Raw genomic sequence first — 20032 nt, forward strand, 5'->3', positions numbered from 1 at the left:
AAATAGAACTACCATACGACCCAGCAATCCCACTACTGGGCATATACCCTGAGAAAACCATAATTCAGAAAGACTCATGTACCAAAATGTTCATTGCAGCTCTATTTACAATAGCCAGGACATGGAAGCAACCTAAGTGTCCATCAACAGATGAATGGATAAAGAAGATGTGGCACATATATACAATGGAATATTACTCAGCCATAAAAAGAAATGAAACTGAGTTATTTATAATGAGGTGGATGGACCTGGAGTCTGTCATACAGAGTGAAGTAAGTCAGAAGGAGAAAAACAAATACCGTATGCTAACACATATATATGGACTCTAAGGGAAAAAAATGTCATGAAGAGATTAGTGGTAGGACGAGACTTACTCGAGCATGGACTTGAGGATATGGGGAGGGGGAAGGGTGGGCTGAGACGAAGTGAGAGAGTGGCAGGGACATATACACACTATCAAATGTAAATTAGATAGCTAGTGCGAAGCTGCTGCATAGCACAGGGAGATCACCTCTGTGCTTTGTGACCACCTAGAGGGGTGGGATAGGGAGGGTGGGAGAGAGGGTGATGCAAGAGGGAAGAGATATGGGAACATATGTATATGTATAACTGATTCAGTTTGTTGTAAAGGAAAAACTAACACACTATTGTAAAACAATTATACTCCAATAAAGATGTTAAAAAAAAAACAAAAAAAAAAACATTCACAAAAAAAATAAATAAATAAATAAATAAAATTCAAAAAAAAAAAAAAAAAGAATATGTCGTACAGAGAACTTCAAGATGGCAGAGGAGTAAGACCTAGAGATCACCTTCCTCCCCACAAATACATCAGAAATACATCTACATGTGGAACAACTCCTCATAACACCTACTGAACACTGGCAGAAGACCACAGATTTCTCAAATTCAAGAAACTGCCCATGTACCTGGGTAGGACAAAAGAAAAAAGAAAAACCAAAGACAAAAGAATAGGGACAGGAACTGCACCTCTGGGAAGGAGCAGTGAAGGAGGAAAATTTACCACACACTAGGAACCCCCTTCACTGGTGGAGACTGGGGGTGGTGGTGGGGAAGCTTTGGAGCCACAGAGGAGAGATCACCAAAAGGGGTGCAGAGGGTAAACTGGAGAGATTCCCACACAGAGGATTGGTGCCAACCAGCACTCAACAGCCTGAGAGGCTTGTCTGCTCACCTGCCAGTATGGGGGGGGGGGGCGCTGTGAGCTGAGGTTCTGGCTTCGGAATTCAGATCCAAGGGAGAGGACTGGAGTTGGCTGTGTGAACACATCCTGAAGGGGGCTAGTGCACTACAGCTAGCTGGGAGGAGTCCAGGATAAAGCCTGGAACTGCCTAAGAGGAAAGAGAACATTTCTGGGGGGTGCACGAGGAGAGGGGATTCAGAGCACCCCCTAACCGAGCTCCAGAGATGGACGCGAGCTGCGGCTACCAGCGTGCACACCAGAGACGGGCCTGAAACACTAATGCTGCTGCTGTAGCCACCAAGAAGCCTGTGTGCAAGCAGGTCACTATCCCACTTCTTCTCCATGAAGACAGTGCAGCCCACCACTGCCAGGGTCTTGTGATCCATGGACAAATTCCCTGGGAGAACACACAGCACGCATCAGGCTGTTAAAACATCATGGCAGCCTCTACCGCGGTAGCCTCGCATGGCATTCTGTACCCGTCCATCCCTGCAGCTTGAGTGAGACAGAGCCACCTAATCAGCTGCTACTTTACCCTGTCCTGTCTGAGTGAAAACAAATGCCCTCAGGTGACCTACATGCAGAGACGGGGCAAAACCCAAGGCTGAACCCCAGGAGCTGTGCAAACAGAGAAGAGAAAGGGAAATTTCTCCCAGCAGCCTCAGGATCAGCAGATTAAATCTCCCAATCATCTTTAGGTACACAGCATCTCTGAATACATGAATAGACAATGAATCATCCCAAAATTTAGACAGCTGACTCTGTTTGACTTTGTCTGTGTAGCTTGGCTTTTACCATTTGTCCTAGGGTGCTGTCTGTACATTTGTTTGTTATTTTGTATAGTTTTCAGTGCTTGCTATCATTGGTGGATTTATTTTTTGCTTTGTTTGCTCTCTTCTTTCTTTCCTTCTTTTTTATAAATTATTTAAATTTTTAATTATTTTTTAATATCTTTATTTTATTGTTTTCTTTCTTTCTTTTTTTCTCCCTTTTCTTCTGAGTTCTGTGGCTGATAGGGTCTTGGTGCTCCAGCTGGGTGTCAGGCCTGTGTCTCTGAGGTGGGAGGTTCAAGTTCAGGACATTGGTCCACCAGAGACCTCCTGGCTCCACGTAATATCAAACAGTGAAAGCTCTCACAGAGATCGCCATCTCGACGCTAAGACCCCGCTCCACTCAACGGGAAGCAAGCTACAGGGCTGGACACTGTATGCCAAACAACTAGCAAGACAGGAACACAAACCCACCCATTAGCAGAGAGGCTGCCTAAAATCATAATAAGGTCACAGACACCCCAAAACATACTGCTGAATGCAGTCCTACCTACCAAAAAGAAAAGATCCAGCCTCATCCACCAGAACACAGGCACCAGTCCCCTCTACCAGGAAGCCTATACAACTCACTGAACCAACCTTAGCCACTTGGGGCAGACACCGAAAACAATAGGAACTACAAACTTGTAGCCTGTAAAAAGGAGACCCCAAAAACAGTAAGTTCAGCAAAATGATTAGACAGAGAAATAAACAGCAGATGAAGGAGCAAGGTAAAACCCACTAGACCAAACAAATGAAGAGGAAATAGGCCGTCTACCTGAAAAAGAATTCAGAATAATGATAATAAAGATAATCCAAAATCTTGGATATAGAAAGAAGAAAATACAAGAAACGTTTAACAAGGACATAGAATAACTAAAGAGCAAACAAACAATGATGAACAACACGATAGATGAAATTAAGACTTCTCTAGAAGGAATCAACTGCAGAATAAATGAGGCAGAAGAATGGATAAGTGACCTGGAAGATAAAATAGTGAAAATAACAACTGCACAACAGAATAAAGAAAAAAGAATGAAAAGAAATGAGGACAGTTTCAGAGACCTCTGGAACAACATTAAACACACAACATTCGAATGAAACGGGTCCCAGAAGAAGAAGAAAAAGAAAGAGACTGAGAAAATATTTGAAGAGATTATAATTGAAAAATTTCCTAATATGGGAAAGGAAATAATCAAGTCCAGGAAGCATAGAGAGTCACATATAGGATAAATCCAAGGAGAAACACTCCAAGACACATATTAATCAAACTAACAAAAATTATATACAAAGAAAAAAATATTAAAAGCAGCAAGGGAAAAACAACATACAACAGAATCCCCATAAGGTTAACAGCAGATATTTCAGCAGAAACTCTGCAAGTCAGAGGGGACTGGCAGGACATTTTTAAAGAGATGAAAGGGAAAAACCTACAACCAAGACTACTCTACCCAGCAAGGAACTCATTCAGATTCGATGGAGAAATTAAAAACTTTACAGACAAGGCAAAAGCTAAGAGAATTCAGCACCACTAAACCAGCATTACAACAAATTCTAAAGGAAATTCTCTAGGCAGGAAACACAAGAGAAGGAAAAGACCTACAATAACAAACCCAAAACAATTAAGAAAATGGTAATGGGAACATACATATCAATAACTACCTTAAATGTAAATGGATTAAATGCTCCAACCAAAAGACATAGACTGGCTGAATGGGTATGAAAACAAGTCCCATGTATATGCTATCTACAAGAGACCCACTTCAGACCTAGGGACACATACAGACTGAAAGTGAGGGGATGGAAAAAGATACTCCATGCAAATGGAAATCAAAAGAAAGCTGGAGTAGCAATTCTAACAGACAAAATAGACTTTAAAATAAAGACTTTTACAAGAGACAAAGAAGGACACTACATAATGATCAAGGGATCAATCCAAGAAGATAGAAAAATTGTAAATATTTATGCACCCAACATAGGACCACCACAATACATAAGGCAAATGCTCACAGCCAACACAAACATAGTAGGGTACATTAATACACCATTTTCACCAATGGACAGATCATCCAAAATGAAGATAAATAGGAAACACAAGCTTTAAATGATACATTAAACAAGATGGAGTTAATTGATATTTATCGGACACTCCATCCCAAAACAGAAGATTACACTTTCTTCTCAATTGCTCATGGAACATTCTCCACGATAAATCATATCTTGGGACACAAAACAATCCTTGGTAAATTTAAGAAATTTGAACTCGTATCAAGTAACTTTTCCAACCACAATGCTATGACACTAGATATCAATTACAGGAAAAAAATATGTAATAAACACAAACACATGGAGGCTAAACATTAAACTTCTCCATAACCAAGAGATCACTGAAGAAATCAAAGAGGAAATCAAAAAATACCTGGGGGCTTCCCTGGTGGCGCAGTGGTTGAGAGTCTGCCTGCCGATGCAGGGGACATGGGTTTGTGCCCCGGTCCGGGAGGATCCCACATGCCGCGGAGTGGCTGGGCCCATGGGCCATGGCTGCTGAGCCTGTGCGTCCAGAGCCTCTGCTCCACAACGGGAGAGGCCACAACAGTGAGAGGCCCGCGTTTCACAAAAAAACAAAACAAAACAAAACAAAAACAACCTGGAAACAAATGACAATGAACATATGACGACCCAAAACCTATGGGATGCAGAAAAGCAGTTCTAAGAGGGAAGTTTATAGCAATACAGTCCTACCTCAAGGACAAGAAACGTCTCAAATAAACAACTTAATCTTACACCCAAGGCAATTAGAGAACGAACAACAAAAAGCCCCAAGGTTAGCAGAAGGAAAGAAATCATAAAAATCAGTTTAGAAAGAAATGAAGGAAACGATAGCAAAGATCAATAAATCTAAAGGCTGGTTCTTTGAGAAGGTAAACAAAATTGATAAACCATTAGCCAGACTCATCAAGAAAAAAAGGGAGAAGACTCAAATCCATAGAATTAGAAATTCAAAAGAAGTAACAACTAACACTGAAGAAATACAAGGGATCATGAGAGATTACTACAAGCAACTATACGCCAATAAAATGGACAACCTGCAGGAAATAGACACATTCTTAGAAAAACACAACCTTCTGAGACTGAACCAGGAAAAAATAGAAACTATAAACAGAACAATCACAAGCACTGAAATTGAAACTCTGAATAAAAATCTTCCAACAAACAAAAGCCCAGGATCAGGTGGCTTCAAAGGCAAATTCTATCAAACATTTAGAGAAGAGCTAACACCTATCCTTCTCAAATATTTCCAAAATATAGCAGAGGGAGGAACACTCCCAAACTTATTCTAGGAAGCTACCATCACCCTCCAACCAAAACCAGAAAACAATGACACAAAGAGAGAAAACTAGAAGCCAATATCACTGATGAACATAGATGCACAATTACTCAACAAATACTTGCAAACAGAATCCAGCAGCACATTGAAGGGATCATACACCATGATCAAGAGGGTTTTATCACAGGAATGCAAGGATTCTTCAATAAATGCAAATCAAACAATGTGATACACCATATTAACAAACTGAAGGATAAATACCATATGATTATCTCAATAAATGCAGAAAAAGCTTTCCACAAAATTCAACACCCATTTATGTTTAAAAAAACCCTCTAGAAAGTAGGCAGAGAGGGAACTTACCTCAACATAATAAAGGCCATATATGACAAACTTGCAGCCAACATTGTTCTCAAAGGTGAAAATCTGAAAACATTTCCTCGAAGATCAGGAACAATACAAGGTTGTCCACTCTCACGACTATTATGCAACATAGTTTTGGAAGTTTTAGCCACAGCAATCAGAGAAGAAAAATAAATAAAGGGAATCCAATTTGGAAAAGAAGAATTAAAACTGTCACTATTTGCAGATAACATCACACTATATGTAGAGAATCCTAAAGATGCTACCAGAAAACTACTAGAGATAATCAATGAATTTGGTAGAGGAGAAGGATACAAAATTAATGCACAAAAATCTCTTGCATTCCTATACATTAATATGGTGAAAAATCTGAGAGAGAAATTAAGGAAACACTCCTATTCACCATTGCAACAAAAAGAATAAAATACCTGGTAATAAACCTACCCAAGGAGACAAAAGGTCTGTATGCAAAAACTATGTCACTGATGAAAGAAATTAAAGATGGCAGAAACAGATGGAGAGATATACCATGTTCTTGGCTTGGAAGATTCAACATTGTGAAAATGACTCTACTACCCAAAGCAATCTACAGATTCAACACAATCCCTATCAAACTACCAAAGGCATTTTTCTGAGAAATAGGACACAAAATATCACAATTTGTATGGAAACACAAAAGACCCAAAATTGCCAAAGCAATCTTGAGACAGAGAAACAGCAGGAGGAATCAGGGTCCCAGACTTCAGACTGTACTACAAAGCTACAGTTATCTAGACAGTATGGTACTGGCACAAAAACATGAATATAGATCAATGGAACACTATAGAAAGCCCAGAGATATACCCACGCACATATGATCATCTTATTTTTGATAAAGGAGGCAAGAATATACAATGGAGAAAAGACAACCTCTTCAGTAAGTGGTGCAGGGAAAACTGGACAGCTACATGTAAAAGTATGAAATTGAACACTCCCTAACACCATACACAAAAATAAACTCAAAATGGATTGAAGATCTTAATGTAGGGCCAGGCACTATAAAACTCTTAGAGGAAAACCCAGCCAGAACACTCTATGACATAAATCACAGCAAGATACTTTTTGACCCACCTTCTAGAGAAATGGAAATATAAACAAAAGCAAACAAATAGGACTTAATAAAACTTAAAAGCTTTTCCACAGCAAAGGAAACCATAAAGAAGATGAAAAGACAATCCTCAGAATGGGAGAAAATATTTGCAAATGAAGCAACTGACAAAGGATTAATCTCCAAAATTTGTAAGTAGCTCAGGCAGCTCAATATCAGAAAAACAAATATCCCAATCCCAAAATGGGCAGATGATCTAAATAGATACTTCTCCAAAGAAGATGTACAGATTGCCAACAAACAGATGAAAGAATGCTCAACATCACTAATCATTAGAGAAATGCAAATCAAAACTACAATGAGATATCATCTCACACCAGTCAGAATGGCCATCATCAAAATATCTACAAACAGTAAATGCTGGAGAGCGTGTGGAGAAAAGGGAACCCTCTTGCACTGTTGGAGGGAATGTAAATTGATACAGCCACTATGGAGAACAGTATGGAGGTTCCTTAAAAATCTGAAAATAGAACTACCATAAGACCCACCAATCCCACTACTGGGCATATATCATGAGAAAACCATAATTCAAAAAGAGTCATGTACCACAATGTTCATTGAAACTCTATTTACAATAGCCAGGACATGGAAGCAAATAAGTGTCCATCAACAGATGAATGGATAAAGAAGATATATTCCATATAGAATGGAATATTACTCAGCCATAAAAGAAACTAAATTGAGTTGTTTGTAGTGAGGTGAATGGACCTAGAGTCTGTCATACAGAGTGAAGTAAGTCACAAAGAGGAAACAAATACTGTAAGCTAACACATATTTATGGAATTTTAAAAAAAGGTTCTGAAGAACCTATGGGCAGGACAGGAATAAAGATGCAGATGTAAAGAATGGAGTTGGGGACATAGGGAGGGGGAAGGGTAAGCTGGGACAAAGTGTGTGAGTGACATGGACAATATACACTACTAAATGTAAAATAGATAGCTATCGGAAATCATCCACATAGCACTGGAAGATCAGCTTGGTGCTTGTGTCCACCAGAGGGGTTGGATAGGGAGTGTAGGAGAGAGTTGCAAGAGGGAAGATATATGGGGATATATGTATATGTATAGCTGATTCACTTTGTTATAAAGCAGAAACTAACAGGCACACCATTTTAAAGCAATTATACTCCAATAAAGATGTTAAAAAAAGAGAATGTGTTTCATGTATACAGTGGAATATTAATCAACCATATAAAAGAACAAAATAATGCCATTTACAGTGACATAGATGGACCTAGATATTGTCATACTGAGTATAGTAAGTCAGACAGAGAAAGACAAATGTCATTTGATATCACTTATATGTGGAATCATAAATAATTGTACAAATGAACCTATTTACAAAACAGAAATACAGTCACAGGTGTAGAAGACAAACTTATGGTTACCAATGGGGAAGGAAGGGAGAGAGAAACTGGGAGATTGGGGTTGACATATACACATTACTATATATAAGGTAGATAACTAATAAAAACCTACTGTACAGCACAGGGGACTCTATTCAATAGTTTGTAATGACATATGGGAATAGAATCTAAAAAAGGTTGTATATATGTATATGTATAACTGATTCACTTTGCTGTGCAGCAGAAACCAATATTACATTGTAAATCAAGTATACTCCTATAAAAAATAAATTAAAAAAAATAGCCCTCCAAAAGAGTCTGTGGGTCTGACATCGGGATGAAGCACCCTCAAAGCATTTAACCTGGAAGGGCAGTGGGGCTTGAGTGCAGGAGTTCCACAGGGCTGGGATAAACAGACACTCCACTCCTGGAGGATGCACACAAGTTTTCACATGCACTGGGACACAACAGAAAGCGGTACATCCAAAGTAACCTGGCCTACACCTATGTACGTGTCTTGGAGGGTATCCTGGGGAGGTGAAGGTCTATTATAGCTCTCTGTGGAGGCAAGGACACTGGTAGCGGAAGCACCAGGGAATATTGATCAGAGTGAGCTCTCCCAGAGGTCCACATTTTAACACTGACACCCAGCCCCACCCAACAACCTCTTAAAATGTACTTCACAATAAGAGGTGTTTAGAAAGTGAACATATTCAGAGCAGTATCTATTTCTTAGAAAAACATGGCATACCTCACAACCTAGCTCAGTGTCTGATTTGTGATAAGGACTCTGCAAATATTTGTTGAATTACTAGTTAAAGTTTGCTGATAGGCCTACAGGAGTCTTAATCAAGTTGTAATAAATTTATCCTGTATGTCCAGAAAGGGAAATGTTCTAATAAGTTACATGAAAGATTTAAGCATTTAAATGCTAAACTTTATTTTAATATTTTTAATGAGAACCATTGCAAACTTCATTGCTTTAGTGTATTGAAATATGTGATGTAATTTGATTTTTCTTAATAAACTGGGGGGCATCTCTAAGAATACTCATTATTGTGAATTGCCCAAGACAGAGCCAAAGATGTATGTATAATTGTGTATGTGTCACAGCACCTATCAAGATAATGAGTCTAAATTAAATAGCTTGTTTCCTTTTTTATATTTTGCTTTCTTCCCTAAAAGTGGAATGACAGAGGTGTGGTTAAGTACACTCCAGGACAAGGTAACATGATTGTTTTTTTGAAACATAATGAGTAAATCAAAAGCCAAACCAGTTGCCTACAAAGTATAAAAAAATAAGCAAAAAAAATTCAAAAAATGATGATGGCTAGTGGAGATGTTTTACAGGCATCTTAATTGTAACTAAAAAGTTTCAGGTGCCACTGGAAAGCATGTAAAAGAAAAAGAATTGATGATGAAACATTAATAAAATGGCAAAATTCTAACAAGTAAAAAAAAAAATCCACACCAATAGCAGATGCAAAGTAGTATAATGAAAAAAAAAAAAACAGTAAATTAGAAGTCAAAAGTGTTCCATTTTTACCACAGCTCAACTGCTTGGCTATGTAATTCTTGATTAGTCCCATGCTCCTCTCTGAATGTCAGTTTCCTCATCTGTAAAATGAAGTTTAAAATGCCTATCCCATAAGAGCAGGGGAATTAATGAAAGTGCTTTGATAAATGCAAAGTGCTTTACAAATTAGAAATAGTATTATAGTAAGGTATCATTAGCACCCTTTCAGGAAGTATTCCTGATGCTATCTGCTATTTTAGTATCAGTAATTCAAGACACCATATCTGTCTCATTGTCATCATTAAAGCTACTCTTCACTCACACCTGCATTAAGTTGACTGATGAAATATGAAGCAGCAGTATCCCTCACCACCTCAAGAAATTGTGCTGGTGTGTGTTTGGGTCTTCTGGTCTCCAAATTCATCTTCAAAAAAACAAAAAAGATATGTCTGCAAACAGAGCTGAAATGTTCCCCAAGCCCCCTGTTTTGATGAAAGTCTGGGGCCTTTTGCCTGTCTACTTCACTCCAATATAATAACCTTTTATCAGTTCAGAAATATCCTCTGGTCTAACTCCACCCTAAATAACTTTGACATAGAAATACAAGAATTCAAAACAATGCAAAACTAACAAGTGTCTACAAGGAAAGATAACACTAAGATGGAACCACTGTACCACCTGGTGTCCACAATATCCTTCCTTTACTAATTAACATTAATCTTTTAATTAGCAAGAATGGGCAATTTTGTAAAGTTATCTCTGTAATACAAGTAACTAAAAAATACCATTTGAAGGCTTCCCTGGTGGCACAGTGGTTAAAAATCCATGGCCAATGGAGGGGTCACAGGTTTGAGCCCTGGTCTGGGAAGATCCTACATGCTGCACAGCAACTAAGCCCATGTGCCACTACTACTGAGCCTGCACTATAGAGCCTGTGAGCCACAACTACTGAAGCCCTCATGCCTAGAGCCTGTGCTCTGAAACAAAAGAAGCCACTGCAATGAGAAACCTGCACACTACAATGAAGAGTAGCCCCCACTCACCAAAACTAGAGAAAGCCTGCTTGCAGCAACAAAGACCCAATGCAGCCAAAATAAATTAATTTAAATTAAATTAATTAATTAAAAAAATACCAGTTGAATCCATTTTAACACTGTCAATGTCTAGAAAAGAATGAACACTGGTAAGTTTGTAACTCTGGTTTGCCCTGTATGGGATTCTCCAACCAGATGAGGGTAGTCCTGCAAGACTCCTTGCTTGATGACAGTGGTCAATGAAGGAAATATAAGAGCTAAGATCTGAAGGATGAAGTAAATAAATGGACTTGGGAGGAAAGGCACTTCAGGCTGATAGATCAGTATATGCAAAGGAAAATTTGCAGGGGAGGGTATTCTCAACAATAAGGTTCCTAGAGGAGAGTGGTGGGATATGAAGTTGAAGAAGTAGAAAGGGACAAAGGCTTAAGTGCCTCATGCATTACACTAAGGATTTTGTATTTTATCTTTATACTAATGGGGAGTCACTGAAGAGTTTTGAGTGATTAATATGCTAAAGACATCACTCTGGACGGTGTGTAGAGATTGGGTTGGAGGGAGCTGACAGCAGAGGCATGGAAAAAAGGTAAGAGGCTGGTGCAGTAGTGCAGGAAAGAGCTGTCAATGGCCTATATTAATAAAGTGGCTAGAGGGATAGTAAAACTGACCAGACTTGCCAACAGTTCAAAAGTGGGATAATCTCCCAAGGTTATGACTTCAGTTCTATGTCATTTAGCAAGGTCCACCAATTTCATGCACATCATCTCTAACTGTGCTTCATATAACTTCACTAAGATAATGGAATGAGCGACCTGAATCAGGAGGTGGCCCATTAATCACTTGAATATTTCAGGTCATTTCTCCATTTAACACACATCAGGTTTTTTTTTTTTTTCACTCAGCATAATTTTATCAAAGTTGTTTGTGTATCATTAGTTCATTACTTAAAGAACAAACAGAGAGGAACAATAAAATAACTGAAATGAAAAATACACTGGAAGGAATAAATAGCAAAATAAATTCAGCAGAAAAAACAAATAAGTGAGCTGGAAGACAGAGTGTTGGAAATCACTGCCGCGGAATAGAATAAAAGAAGAATCTATAAAAATGAGGACAGCCTCAGAGAACTCTGAGACAATGTTTAATGCTCCAAGATTCACATTATGAGGATCCCAGAAGGAGAAGAGAACGAGAAAGGGCCTGAGAAAATATTTGAAAAGATTACAGACAAAAACTTTCCTAACTAACATGGGAAAGGAAACACTCACTCAAGTCCAGGAAGCACAAAGAGTCCCATACAGGATAACCCAAGGAGGAACACACTGAGACACATATTAATCAAACTGACAAAACTTAAAGCCAAAGAGAAAATATTAATAGCAACAAGGGAAAAGCAGCAAATAACATAAAGATCAGAGCAGAAATAAATGAAAAACAGATAAAGAAGACAATAGCAAAGATCAATGACACTAAAAGCTGGTTCTTTGAAACAATAAGCAAAATTGATAAATCATTAGCCAGACTCATAAAGAAAGGGAGAGGACTCAATTCAATAAAATTAGAAATGAAAAGAAGTTACAATGGACACCACAAACATACAAAGGATCTTTAAAGACTATTGCAAGCAACTATACACGAATAAAATGGAAAACCTAGAAGAAATGGACAAATTCTTAGTGCAATCTCCCAAGAATGAACCAAGAAGAAATAGAAAATATGAACAGGCAAATCACAAGTACTAAATTTGAAACTGTGATTTTAAAACTTCCAACAAACAAAAGTCCAGGATCAGATGGCTTCACAGGTCAGTTATATCAAACATTTAGTGAAGAGTTAACATCTACCCTTCTGAAAATCTTCCAAAATTTACAGAGGGAGGGACACTCCCAAGCTCATTCTATGAGGCCGCCCTCACTCTAATACCAAAGCAGACAAAGATATCACAAAAAAAAAGAAAAAAATAATTACAGGCAAATATCACTGATGAACATCGATGCAAATATCCTCAACGAAATACTAGCAAACTGAACCCAACAAGACATTAAAGGATCATACACCATGATCAAGTGTGATTTATCCCAGGGATAAAAGTATTATTCAATATATGCAAATCAGTGTGATACACCACATCAACAAATTGAAGAATAAAAACCATATGATCATCTCAATAGATGCAGAAAAACTTTCGACAAACTTCAGTACCCATTTATGATAAAAACTCTCCAGAAAGTGGGTATAGAGGAAACATACCTCAACATAATAAAAACCATATATGTCAAACCCACAGCAAACATTCTGAATGGTAAAAAAAAGAAAGCATTTTCTCTAAGATAAGGAATAAGACAAGGATATCCACTCTCGCCACTATTATTCAACATAGTTTTGGAAGATCTGGCCACGATCACCAGAGAAGAAAAAGAAGTAAAAGGAATCCAAGTGGTAAAGAAGTAAGGAACTTCCCTGGTAGTCTATTGGTTAAGAATCTTCCTTCCAATGCAGGGGACATGGGTTTGATCCCTGGTCAGGCAACTAAGATCCCACATGCCACAGGGCAACTAAACAGATGCACCACAACTAATGAGCCCATGTGCCACAACTACTGAGCGCACGTGCTCTAGGGCCACAATTCTAGCATGCCACAACTAGAGAGAAGCCTGTGCACCACAAAGAAGAGCCTGCACACTGCAACAAATGGTCCCACATGCCAAACCTAAGACCCAACACAGCCAAATAAATAAATAAATATTTTAAAGAAAGGAAAAGAAAATAAGTAAAACTGTCACTGTTTGCAGATGACATGATACTATATATAGAAAACCCTACAATTCCTAGCAGAAAATGATTAGAGTGCATCATTGAATTTGGTAGTTTCAGCAAACAAAATTAATACACAGAAACCTCTTGCATTCTGATACACCAACAACAAAAGAGAAATTCAGAAAACAACCCCATTTACCATTGCATCAAATAGAATAAAATATCTAGGAATAAACCTACCAAAGGAGGCAAAAGACTTGCACTTAGAAAACCATAAGTTACTGATGAACGAAATCAAAGATGACACAAACAGATGTAGAGATATACAATGTTCTTGGATTGGAAGAATCAATATTGTCAAAATGACTATATACCCAAAGCAGTCTACAGATTCAATGCAATCCCTATCAAATTACCAATGGCATTTTTCACAGAATTAGAACAAAAAAACTTACAATTTGCATGGAAACACAAAAGACCCTGAATAGCCAAAGCACTCTTGTGAAACAAAAATGGACCTGGAGGAATCAGGCTCCCTGGTTTCATACTATACTACACAGCTACAGTCATCAAAACAGTATGGTACTGGCACAAAAACAGAAATATAGATCAATGGAACAGGATAGAAAGTCTAGAGATAAACCCACACACCTATGGTCACCTTATCTATGACAAAGGAAGCAAGAATATACACTAGAGAAAGATAGCCTCTTCTATAAGTGGTGCTGGGAAAACTGGACAGTTACATATAAAGCAATGAAATTAGAACACTCCCTAACACCATACACAAAAATAAACTCAAAATGGGTTAAAGACCTAAATGTAAGGCCAGACACTATAAAACTCTTAGAGGAAATTGTAGGCAGAACACACTTTGACATAAAGCACAGCAAGATCTTTTTTCATCCGTTTCCTAAAGTAATGAAAATAAAAACAAACAAATCGGACCTAATTAAACTTAAAAGCTTTTGCACAACAAAAGAAAGCATAAAAAAAAAGACCACCCTCAGAAGGAGAGAAAATACTGCAAACAAAACAACCAGCAATGGGGCTTCCCTGGTGGTGCAGTGGTTGAGAATCCGTCTGCCGATGCAGGGGACACGGGTTCATGCCCCGGTCCGGGAAGATCCCACATGCCGCGGAGCAGCTGGGCCCGTGAGCCATGGGCGCTGAGCCTGTGCATCCAGAGCCTGTGCTCCGCAACGGGAGAGGCCACAACAGTGAGAGGCCCGCGTACCACAAAAAAAAAAAAAAAAAAAAACCAGCAAGGATTAATCTCCAAAATATAAAAACAGATCATGAAGCTCAATATCAAAAAAACAAACAACCCAGTCAAAAAATGGGTGGAAGATGTAAATAGACATTTCTCCAAAGAAGACATACAGATGGATAAAAAGCACCTGAAAAGATGCTCAACATCACTAATTATTAGAGAAATGCAAATCAAAACTACAATGAGATATCACCTCACACCAGTCAGAATGGCCATCATCAAAAAATCTACAAACAACTAATGCTGGAAAAGGGTGTGGAGAAAAGGGAACCCTCCTACTTTGTTTGTGGGAATGTAAACTGGTACAGCCAGTATGGAGAACAGTATGGAGGTACTTTAAAAAACTAAAAATAGAGCTACCATATGATCCAGCAATCCCACTCCTGGGTATATATCTAGAGAAAACCATAATTTGAAAATATACATGCACCCCAATGTTCATTGCAGCACTATTTATAATAGCCAGGACATGGAAACAACCAAAGTGTCCTTTGATGGAGGAATGGGTAAAGAAGATGTAGCACATATATACAATGGAATATTAGTCAAAGAAAAGAGCAAAATAATACCACTTGCAGTGACATGGATGAACTTAGAGATTGTCATACTGAGTGAAGTCAGAGAAATACAAACTGATATTGTTTATATGTGGAATCTTAAAAAATGGCACAAATGAACCTATTTACAAAACAGAAATAGAGTCACAGGTGTAGAAAACAAACTTATGGTTACCAAGGGGGAAGTGGCGGGAGAGATAAATTAGGAGATTGGGATTGACATATACACATTATGTTCATATACATGTCATATATAAACATGACATATACACGTTTGCAGTATATATAACATAGGTAACTAATAAGAACCTACTGTATAGCACAGGGAACTCAATGGTCTGTAATATCCTACATGTGGAAAGAATCTAAAAAATAGTGGATATATGTATATATATAACTGATTCACTTTGCTGTACAGCAGAAACTAACACAACACTGTAAATCAACTATACTCCAATAAAAATTAATTTTAAAAAAAGAAAAAATATCTGTTGCAATCATCACTATTTTGAAAAAAAAAAAAAAGTTAATATGTCCAAAACCACACACTTGATTCCCTACCCCCATAAAACTTGCTTCTCCCAGTCTTCTCATCTCAATAAATGTCATCACAATTCAGCCACTTGCTTGGGCCTAAAGCTAGGAATCATCATTTATTCCAATTTTTTTCACACTGCCCAATCATGTACAAAATCATCTAAATCTTAACTCCAAAGCAAATACAGAATCCAACTGTTTCTTAACACTTTTATCCAAGTCCAAACCAACATTATTTGTTGCCTTGGCTACTTCTGCAGCAACTTAGCATATCTCCTCATATCCACTCTTGCACCATAAGGTCCATTGTCCACAGTTAAACCACAGTCATCCTTTTGAAATAGAATTCAAATATTTCTCAGACCAAAACCCTCCAGTGGCATCTCATCACACTGAAAATAAAATCCAAACTCCTTACCATGGTCTACAAGGACCTTCATTATTTGCCAATTTATGACCTCTAAGACTGGCATTTTTGTTATTCTTTGAGCATCCCATCTCTAAGACTTTGCCCTTGCTTTTCACTCAGCTTGGAACACTCTTTCCCCAGACGTTTTCATGGTTTGATTCCCCACATCATTCAGGTCACTGCTCAGATAGCACTGACTCAGAGAAGCCTTCCCTGACAATTCTATCCCAAATAGCTACTCCCCATCATACACTCCCTTTCCATATTTTATTTTTCTTCCTAGTGTTTATCAATACTTAAAATTATATTGTATGTTCATCATTTGTTTATTTTTGCCTCTATTCACAATAATGATATGTATCTCTTGTTCATTCTCTCCTCTGTCATAGATATATGACAGATCTCAAGGTGTGATTAGGCCCCACTCTCTTCTCTTCTATTAAGGAAAAGATATGGAGACCAGAAAAAAATCTACTTGAAGCCAATGTCACACATGAAGGTGTCTGAAATACAGATTTCCATACTTCTTGTAATGTGAGCTAAGCTCAGAAAGCATAACAATTACAAGACTATTATTTCCCAAAACTATCAGGGACAAAATAATGTCAGCAAGGAATACATACTTTCCTCATGTGGGACTAAACTCTGTCCTGGGAAAAATTAATGCTCTGTTTGGTAAGGTGTGTTTACTTCTTAGGTAACTAATGATGAAATTATCCATTGCTTTCACTGGTGGTGTGTATGAATTGGAATCAGAACACCCACCACTCACACAAAGGACCAGAGCCTGCTCCTTTTCTTTTATGGTAGGCACAAGGCAGAATTTTTTTTACTATCAACCAACCAAAGCATGAGGTACTAGAATTTGCAAAACAAAAACAAGGGAAGGAGATATAGAAAGGGTGGGACACCAGAACTAAAGATACAGTAAGTCCCCTACATATGAACGAGTTCCAGTCTGAGAGTGCACTTGTAAGTCCATTTTGTTTTTAAGTCCAACAAAGTTAGCCTAGGTACCCAACTAACACAATTGGCTATATAGTAATATACTGTACTATAATAGGTTTATCATACTTTCCACACAAATAATACATAAAAAACAAATCCAAAAAATAAAGGAAACATTTTTAATCTTACAGTACAGTACCTTGAAAAGTACAGTAGTACAGTACAACAGCTGGCATATAGAGGCCGGCATCGAGTGAACAGGCAAAAAGAGCTACTGAATGGAGGAGGAAGAGGAGGTGGGAGATGGCAGAGCTGAAGGATCATCAGCACTAGGAGATGAAGGCCAAGCTGCAATTTCGTTCACGCCTGACATCGATGGAACACACGTTAGCATCTTTGAAAGTTCACAACTTGAAAGTTCGTATGTAGGGAACTTACTGTACCGGGGTCCAGCCCCAGCTGAACCAGGGGTCCCTGAGATGGAGGCAACGGCGTCAGCGAGAAAATAAATAAACGGGGCAAGAGGGTAGGTGCAGGAGCTTCTGTTAAGCTTCTGACAGCTTTATTTTTGACATATCATTTCTTATATAGGATTTTCTAAATAATAGCATCAGCATTTTCTACGTAACTCCTATTTTTGGCTCATTACCTCATTTCTACACCTATACACAGAAACATTAGCAAGCATTGTTCCGTCTTAAGATCTTTTCGCACAAACAGGATGTTTAGGTCTAGAAAGCTAATTATTCTTTTCTACTTCAGCTAACAACATATATTGGCCTGTGTCCCAGTATTCTCAGTACCTTGTTCAAAACACATTGTGCAAAAATACAATTCTATTTTCTACATAAGGCAATCAATTTTAACTTTCATAGTTACATATAATTCATTCGTAAAATATTAACAGTAAATTCCTTCCGCTTCTCTCTTTTTCCTCCAATATACCGGAGAGGGGGCATACCACATAATCCACCATTTGGGGGCATCCTGTACATAATACCCCACTATTTGCTTCCCTTCTTTATCCCTTATTCCTTCTTTGGCCCATAGCTCATCTAATTCTTCCTTTAAACTTCTACTCCTTAATTGAAACATTCCTTTGTTGCCTGACCAAGGGACTTTTTTCCAAAGTAAATTATTTACAGTGGGTATAGCTACTGTTGTGGTTACAGGGGTTGTTGTGGTCTCGTACCGAGGGGGATTTGCTTTATAATACTTCCATCTTCTTGGCCTAAACCCTCCAGAAACCCCCTCAATTTTTAGCAAGAATTTTCCTAGAATCAGAAGAGATGCTTTCCGCCGCCCACCAGGAGAGGAGCTTTGCTTCCTCATGCCATAACTTCTCGCCGAGGTTTGCTCAGGCAACAGTTGGCAATGCTGGACGGCTTCTGGCATTACTGTATTTCTAACATATTTCACATGAAGAAACTTGATCAAAGTCACAAATCAGGTTTTGAACTGAGAACTGTCCTCACTAAAGCTCATGCCCTTTCTACTGTATTCTAATCCCATTTCATTATTGATTGATAAGAGCCAAAATGCTTTAGTTGAAAGAGCAAAGAATTTTCAGTCAAAATCACCTTGTTCCAAACCCAGTTTTTTGTGCCTTCTATCACTTTTAAAGTCTTAGCTGCATCATCCAAGAGGCAAGAATATCAGCTCTGTCTCATGGTGCCATTGTATTAAATGAAATAATGTATGAAATGAAAGGGTTTAACGTAGCACAGGGTACATATTAGGTCCTTGATATATGGACTACTAATCTTACTACTATTTTCAAGATGTACCTGGCATAATACATAGTATATATTACACAGTGATTTAATGGTAGTTAATGTTATTAAGGAGTTTGTTGTCAGAACAGAGGCTATGTTTAAATCTTGATGTTGCTATTGCCTAACTGCATATCCTTAGATAAGTCATTTAACCTCTCAGAGCCTGGAGATAGGTGGACCTCAAGATTCCTTTGAGGCTTAGATAATTCAGACAAAGTACTTAACAAAGTTCTAGGCACTTGATTCTCAAAATTATAGCTATTAATGTTATTATCAGAATAATGCATTAAAAGACTTCAAAGTTTATGCCATACACAGTGGGAAGCTCTCATGCAGGTTCTTGGGAATAGTAGTGATAAAGAAAGTGGGTGAATGCTTCCTCTTAATTCTTAAGTGTAGAGGATCCCCAGCAGGGGTGACCTGACAACAAATGGTGTTTTGGTGTTGAAGATTGCTTTCTAGGTGGATCAGGTGGGGGGGACCTCTGAGCTTAATGAGGCTAGTTTTCCATAGGTGGAAGGATGAGATGAGGGAGATGAGGTTGTTAGAGGGAAGTGGTTGGATGCAGGTATGCATGGGGTTATGCCTGGAGAATCTTGAAGTCTTTTGAAATAAAGAGAGGCATAGTAATTCATGAAGGAGTCAAGAGGCAAGGGTCTCTCCTCCACCAGTGGGAGGAATTCAAGTATGTTTGTGGGTAAAGTGGCTGGATACAGAGAAAAGGTGAATAATAAAGGTACCTGTGAGAGAGGGGTTAAAAATAAAGCATGGTCCATAGGGGACAGGGGAGGGGGAAGAGGCTCATACTCTCCTCCTCTCCACCAAGAGGAAAGACCAGGATGGATGGAGAGAGAAACTTACTGGCATAAGGGAAAGTGGTGGAAGGACTTCATACCTAATAGCATCTGTTTTTGTGCTGATAAGGATAGGGATTCATTTTTTTCTGGACTGATAACTAGGTGCCAAAGTAGGGACTTTAGGGAAAATGTAGAAGTTTAGAATAGCTGTGCAGGGAAGATGGGAGGACCCT

At 38.4% G+C, this 20032-nt stretch overlaps 1 protein-coding gene across 1 annotated transcript in view; it reads left to right on the forward strand.

Annotated features, from left to right (window-relative positions):
• The window catches only part of EDA2R (ectodysplasin A2 receptor), a 147799-nt gene that overhangs the window by 47979 nt on the left and 79788 nt on the right, over positions 1–20032 (forward strand). The window lies entirely within an intron of this gene.

The sequence above is a fragment of the Kogia breviceps genome, chromosome X (assembly GCF_026419965.1).
Source record: "Kogia breviceps isolate mKogBre1 chromosome X, mKogBre1 haplotype 1, whole genome shotgun sequence".
In the NCBI taxonomy this organism is placed as follows: Eukaryota; Metazoa; Chordata; class Mammalia; order Artiodactyla; family Physeteridae; genus Kogia; species Kogia breviceps.